This window comes from Odocoileus virginianus, chromosome Y (genome assembly GCF_023699985.2).
Source record: "Odocoileus virginianus isolate 20LAN1187 ecotype Illinois chromosome Y, Ovbor_1.2, whole genome shotgun sequence".
Taxonomy (NCBI): domain Eukaryota; kingdom Metazoa; phylum Chordata; class Mammalia; order Artiodactyla; family Cervidae; genus Odocoileus; species Odocoileus virginianus.
The window spans coordinates 1094006-1101634 of record NC_069709.1 but is presented as its reverse complement, the minus strand read 5'-3'; positions in this window follow the sequence as shown (position 1 = coordinate 1101634).

Sequence of the window (7629 nt, the reverse complement as noted above, 5' to 3'; positions counted from 1 at the left end):
GCTGGGAAAGATTGAAGGCGGGAGGAGAAGGGGACGACAGAGGATGAGATGGTTGGATGGCATCACCGGCTCAATGGACATGAGTTTGAGTAAACTCCGGGAGTTGGTGATGGACAGGGAAGTGTGGCATACTGCAGTCCATGGGGATTGCAAAGAGTCAGACATGACTGAGCGACTGGACTGAACTGAACTGAATTGAACACATTAGAGTAGGGGATTTTAAGACCTTGGGCTGAGATGTGGGTTTTCAGACCTTTGGACCAAGGTCCAAACTTTAAGGTTTACCTCTGGTCTAACACGTCACATCAGAAACCACTCTAGGTTTAGCTAGATAGGCTTCCTTCCTAAAAGTCTTTGTACATTTGTACTTTAACTGTTATGAAACGATGTGGAATTCATACACTGTCACAAATGACATCACTCAAAACACCTGTGTTTATAAAGACTCAAGATAAAACGCTGTACTTAGATCCTTTGCGGAATTCTAGCTCATGGAGTAGATATAATCAGACACATGCTGTCGCCTGGCCACTTGGACATGGAATAGTACCCAGACAGGCTCTTTTCCGTTTCACTTTTCATTCATTCACTGTGTATATACGAAGCATGTGCCTGTGTTGTGGGTCAAATGGTGTCCCCCCCACCTTGACAGAGTTCATGGGTTTGAAATCCTAAACTCCTTAGGACCTCAGAGTGTGACCTCATTTGGACACAGGTCTGTTTCAGGAGTGGTTAAGTCAGAATGGTACTTCTGAAACTGACCTGTTTCCAAGTAAGGATAGCTGTTGTATAACCAAAAACTACCATTATCCCCCCCAAATAAATTAAAAAAACCATTAAACCCAAGAAAGACCCACCAAAATTTAATACAATACCACAACCAACCCCACCACTTACAATTAAACCTAATCCCCCATAAATAGGCGAAGGTTTTGAAGAAAATCCTACAAAACCAAGCACAAAAATAATACTTAAAATAAATACAATGTATGTTATCATTATTCTCGCATGGAATCTAACCACGACTAATGATATGAAAAACCATCGTTGTCATTCAACTACAAGAACACCAATGACCAACATCCGAAAAACCCACCCACTAATAAAAATTGTAAACAACGCATTCATTGATCTCCCAGCCCCATCAAACATTTCATCATGATGAAACTTCGGCTCTCTGCTAGGAATTTGCTTAATCCTACAGATTCTTACTGGTCTATTCCTAGCAATACATTATACATCCGACACAATAACAGCATTTTCCTCTGTCACTCACATCTGCCGAGACGTTAACTATGGCTGAATCATTCGATACATACATGCCAATGGAGCATCCATATTCTTTATCTGTCTATTCATACACGTGGGACGAGGACTATACTACGGATCATATACTTTCTTAGAAACATGAAACATTGGAGTAATTCTCCTATTCACAGTTATAGCCACAGCATTCGTAGGGTATGTCCTACCATGAGGACAGATGTCATTCTGAGGGGCAACAGTCATTACAAATCTCCTCTCAGCAATCCCATATATCGGCACAAATCTAGTCGAATGAATCTGAGGAGGCTTTTCCGTAGACAAAGCAACCCTAACCCGATTCTTCGCCTTCCACTTTATCCTCCCATTTATCATCGCAGCACTTGCTATAGTCCATTTACTCTTTCTCCACGAAACAGGATCTAACAACCCAACAGGAATTCCATCAGACGCAGACAAAATTCCATTCCACCCCTACTACACCATTAAAGATATCCTAGGAGTACTACTTCTAGTCCTCTTCCTAATGCTATTAGTACTATTCGCACCAGACCTACTCGGAGACCCAGACAATTATACCCCAGCAAATCCACTCAATACCCCTCCCCATATTAAACCTGAATGATATTTCCTGTTTGCATACGCAATCTTACGATCAATTCCAAACAAACTAGGAGGAGTATTAGCCCTAGTCTCATCTATCTTAATCCTAATTCTCATACCCCTACTTCATACATCTAAACAACGCAGCATAATATTCCGACCATTCAGCCAATGCCTATTCTGAATCCTAGTAGCAGACTTACTAACACTCACATGAATTGGAGGCCAACCAGTTGAACATCCCTTTATCACTATTGGACAACTAGCGTCAATCCTATACTTTCTCATTATTCTAGTACTTATGCCAGTTATTAGCACAATCGAAAACAACCTCTTAAAATGAAGATAAGTCTTTGTAGTACATTCAATACACTGGTCTTGTAAACCAGAAAAGGAGAGCAACCAATCTCCCTAAGACTCAAGGAAGAAGCCATAGCCCCACTATCAACACCCAAAGCTGAAGTTCTATTTAAACTATTCCCTGACGCATATTAATATAGCTCCATAAAATCCAAGAGCTTTATCAGTATTAAATTTTTAAAAATTTTTAATAATTTAATACAGTTTTGCACTCAATAGCCATATTACATTCTTTAATACCATTACCTACACAAACTGTACAACAATATATTTATTATATAATTTTATGCGGGTATAGCACATAAAATTAATGTATCAAGACATACTATGTATAATAGTACATTACATTATATACCCCATACTTATAAGCAAGTACATGAAATTAATGTATTAAGACATATTATGTATAATAGTACATTAAACTATATACCCCATGCTTACAAGCAAGTACATACAATCATTTTAAGTACATAGTACATATCGTTATTAATCGTCCATAGCACATTAAGTCAAATCTACTCTTGTCAACATGCATATCCCGTCCCTTAGATCACGAGCTTAACCACCATGCCGCGTGAAACCAACAACCCGCTTGGCAAGGATCCCTCTTCTCGCTCCGGGCCCATATAATGTGGGGGTAGCTATTTAATGAACTTTATCAGACATCTGGTTCTTTCTTCAGGGCCATCTCACCTAAAATCGCCCACTCTTTCCTCTTAAATAAGACATCTCGATGGACTAATGACTAATCAGCCCATGCTCACACATAACTGTGGTGTCATACATTTGGTATTTTTAATTTTTGGGGGGATGCTTGGACTCAGCTATGGCCGCGTCTAAGGCCCCGACCCGGAGCATATATTGTAGCTGGACTTAACTGCATCTTGAGCATCCTCATAATGGTAGGCATGAGCATAACAGTGAATGCTAGTAAGACATAATTATTATTTCATGATTCAACCTTATAACTCTTTCCCCCCCACACCAAAAAATTTCCCCCTTATATGGTTACCACCATTTTTAACACACTTCTCCCTAGATAATATTTCAAATTTATCACATTTTCAATACTCAATTAATACCCCAGGGCGAGGTAAGTATATAAGCGCCATTTTTTCTTCTCCAAATCATAGTTAATGTAGCTTAAACAATAAAGCAAGGCGCTGAAAATGCCTAGATGAGTATAATTACTCCATAAACACAGAGGTTTGGTCCCAGCCTTCCTATTAATCCCTAGTAGACTTACACATGCAAGTATCCTCATCCCAGTGAAAATGCCCTCCAAGTCAATAAAACTAAGAGGAGCTGGTATCAAGCTCACACCCGTAGCTCATGACGCCTTGCTCAGCCACACCCCCACGGGAGACAGCAGTGATAAAAATTAAGCTATAAACGAAAGTTTGACTAAGTCATGCTAATTAGGGTTGGTAAATTTCGTGCCAGCCACCGCGGTCATACGATTAACCCAAGTTAATAGGCACACGGCGTAAAGCGTGTTTAAGCACTACGCCAAATAAAGTTAAACTCCAATTAAGCTGTAAAAAGCCATAATCAAGACGAAAATAAATAACGAAAGTAACTTTACAACCGCTGAAACACGATAGCTAAGATCCAAACTGGGATTAGATACCCCACTATGCTTAGCCCTAAACATAAATAGTTATATAAACAAAACTATTCGCCAGAGTACTACCGGCAATAGCTTAAAACTCAAAGGACTTGGCGGTGCTTTATACCCTTCTAGAGGAGCCTGTTCTATAATCGATAAACCCCGATAGACCTTACCACCCCTTGCTAATACAGTCTATATACCGCCATCTTCAGCAAACCCTAAAAAGGAACAAAAGTAAGCACAATCACTATACATAAAAACGTTAGGTCAAGGTGTAACCTATGGAGTGGAAAGAAATGGGCTACATTTTCTAATCTAAGAAAACTCTTTACGAAAGTTACTATGAAATTAGTAACCAAAGGAGGATTTAGCAGTAAACTAAGAATAGAGTGCTTAGTTGAATTAGGCCATGAAGCACGCACACACCGCCCGTCACCCTCTTCAAATAGGCACAATACACTTAAATTTAATTATACGTATTAATCATATGAGAAGAGATAAGTCGTAACAAGGTAAGCATACTGGAAAGTGTGCTTGGATAATCAAGATATAGCTTAAATTAAAGCACCTAGTTTACACCTAGAAGATTTCACATATTATGAATATCTTGAACTAACCCTAGCCCACAAACCCATTTATACTAAATTATCAAGATACTACAAATAAAACATTTGCCCACTGTTAAAAGTATAGGAGATAGAAATTTTAGATATGGCGCTATAGAGAAAGTACCGTAAGGGAACGATGAAAGAAAAAAATTAAAGTACAAAAAAGCAAAGATTACCCCTTGTACCTTTTGCATAATGAGTTAACTAGTAAAAACTTAACAAAATGAATTTCAGCTAAGTACCCCGAAACCAGACGAGCTACTTATGAACAATTTATCGAGAATCAACTCATCTATGTGGCAAAATAGTGAGAAGATTCATAAGTAGAGGTGAAACGCCTAACGAGCCTGGTGATAGCTGGTTGTCCAGGAAATGAATATTAGTTCAGCTTTAAAAATACCAATAATATAAACAAATATACTGTATTTTTAAAAGTTAGTCTAAAAGGGTACAGCCTTTTAGAAACGGATACAACCTTGACTAGAGAGTAAAACATGACAATACCATAGTAGGCCCAAAAGCAGCCACCAATTAAGAAAGCGTTAAAGCTCAACAATAAAACTATTCTAATCCCAATAACAAATAATCAACTCCTAGCCTGAATACTGGACTAATCTATAAAAATAGAAGCAATAATGTTAATATGAGTAACAAGAAGTATCTTCTCCCCGCACGAGTTTAAGTCAGTACCTGATAATATTCTGACCATTAACAGCAAAATAAGAATAACCTAACTATAAATAACTTACTTATTACACTGTTAATCCAACACAGGAGTGCACTTAAGGAAAGATTAAAAGAAGTAAAAGGAACTCGGCAAACACTAAACCCCGCCTGTTTACCAAAAACATCACCTCCAGCATAACTAGTATTGGAGGCATTGCCTGCCCAGTGACAACCGTTAAACGGCCGCGGTATCCTGACCGTGCAAAGGTAGCATAATCATTTGTTCTCTAAATAAGGACTTGTATGAATGGCCAAACGAGGGTTTTACTGTCTCTTACTTCCAATCAGTGAAATTGACCTTCCCGTGAAGAGGCGGGAATACCATAATAAGACGAGAAGACCCTATGGAGCTTTAACTACTTAGTCCAAAGAAATAAATTTATTAACCAAGGAAACAACAATACTCTTTATGGACTAACAGCTTTGGTTGGGGTGACCTCGGAGAACAGAAAATCCTCCGAGCGATTTTAAAGACTAGACTCACAAGTCAAATCACACAATCGCTTATTGATCCAAAAAATTGATCAACGGAACAAGTTACCCTAGGGATAACAGCGCAATCCTATTCAAGAGTCCATATCGACAATAGGGTTTACGACCTCGATGTTGGATCAGGACACCCCGATGGTGCAACCACTATCAAAGGTTCGTTTGTTCAACGATCAAAGTCCTACGTGATCTGAGTTCAGACCGGAGTAATCCAGGTCGGTTTCTATCTATTACGTATTTCTCCCAGTACGAAAGGACCAGAGAAATAAGGCCAACTTAAAACAAGCGCCTTAAATTTACTAATGATCTTATCTTAATTAGATACACAAATAAACCTCGCCCTAGAAAAGGGCTTTGTTAAGGTGGCAGAGCCCGGTAATTGCGTAAAACTTAAACCTTTATAATCAGAGATTCAAATCCTCTCCTTAACAAAATGTTTATAATTAATATCTTAATATTAATTATTCCTATCCTCCTAGCCGTAGCATTCCTTACACTAGTAGAACGGAAAGTCCTAGGATATATACAATTTCGAAAAGGCCCAAACATTGTAGGTCCCTATGGCTTACTCCAACCTATTGCAGATGCTATTAAACTTTTTATTAAAGAACCATTACGACCTGCCACATCCTCAGTCTCAATATTCATTTTAGCCCCCATTTTAGCCCTAAGCCTAGCCCTAACTATGTGAATCCCCCTGCCCATACCATACCCCCTTATCAATATAAACTTAGGGGTGTTATTCATATTAGCAATATCAAGCCTAGCCGTATACTCTATTCTTTGGTCAGGCTGAGCTTCCAACTCAAAATATGCACTAATTGGAGCTCTTCGAGCAGTAGCACAAACAATTTCATATGAAGTAACACTAGCAATTATTTTATTATCTGTTCTCATAATAAATGGATCCTACACACTCTCTACCCTAATTATTACACAAGAACAAGTATGACTAATCTTTCCAGCATGACCCTTAGCAATAATATGATTTATTTCAACACTAGCAGAAACAAATCGAGCTCCATTCGACCTCACCGAAGGTGAATCAGAACTAGTCTCAGGCTTTAACGTAGAATATGCTGCAGGACCATTCGCCCTATTCTTTATAGCAGAATACGCAAACATTATCATAATAAATATCTTTACAACAATTCTGTTTCTAGGAGCATTCCATAATCCAATTTTACCAGAACTCTATACAATCAACTTCACTATTAAATCTTTACTGTTAACAATCTCTTTCTTATGAATCCGAGCATCATACCCTCGATTCCGTTATGACCAGCTAATACATCTATTATGAAAAAATTTTCTACCTTTAACACTAGCCCTATGCATATGACATGTATCACTACCCATCTTTTTATCAAGCATCCCCCCACAAACATAAGAAATATGTCTGATAAAAGAGTTACTTTGATAGAGTAAATTATAGAGGTTTAAGCCCTCTTATTTCTAGAACTATAGGAATTGAACCTACTCCTAAGAATCCAAAACTCTTCGTGCTCCCAATTACACCAAACTCTAATAGTAAGGTCAGCTAATTAAGCTATCGGGCCCATACCCCGAAAATGTTGGTTCATATCCTTCCCGTACTAATAAACCCAATTATCTTTATTCTCATCTTATCAACAATGATATTAGGAACTATTATTGTCATAATTAGTTCCCACTGATTACTTGTCTGAATCGGATTCGAAATAAATATACTCGCTATTATTCCCATTATAATAAAAAAACACAACCCACGAGCTACAGAAGCATCAACCAAATATTTTTTAACCCAATCAACAGCTTCAATACTACTAATGATAGCCGTCATTATTAACCTAATATTCTCAGGCCAATGAACCGTAATAAAATTATTTAACCCAGTAGCATCTATGCTCATAACAATAGCCCTTGCTATAAAACTAGGAATAGCTCCATTTCACTTCTGAGTCCCAGAAGTAACGCAAGGCATCCCCC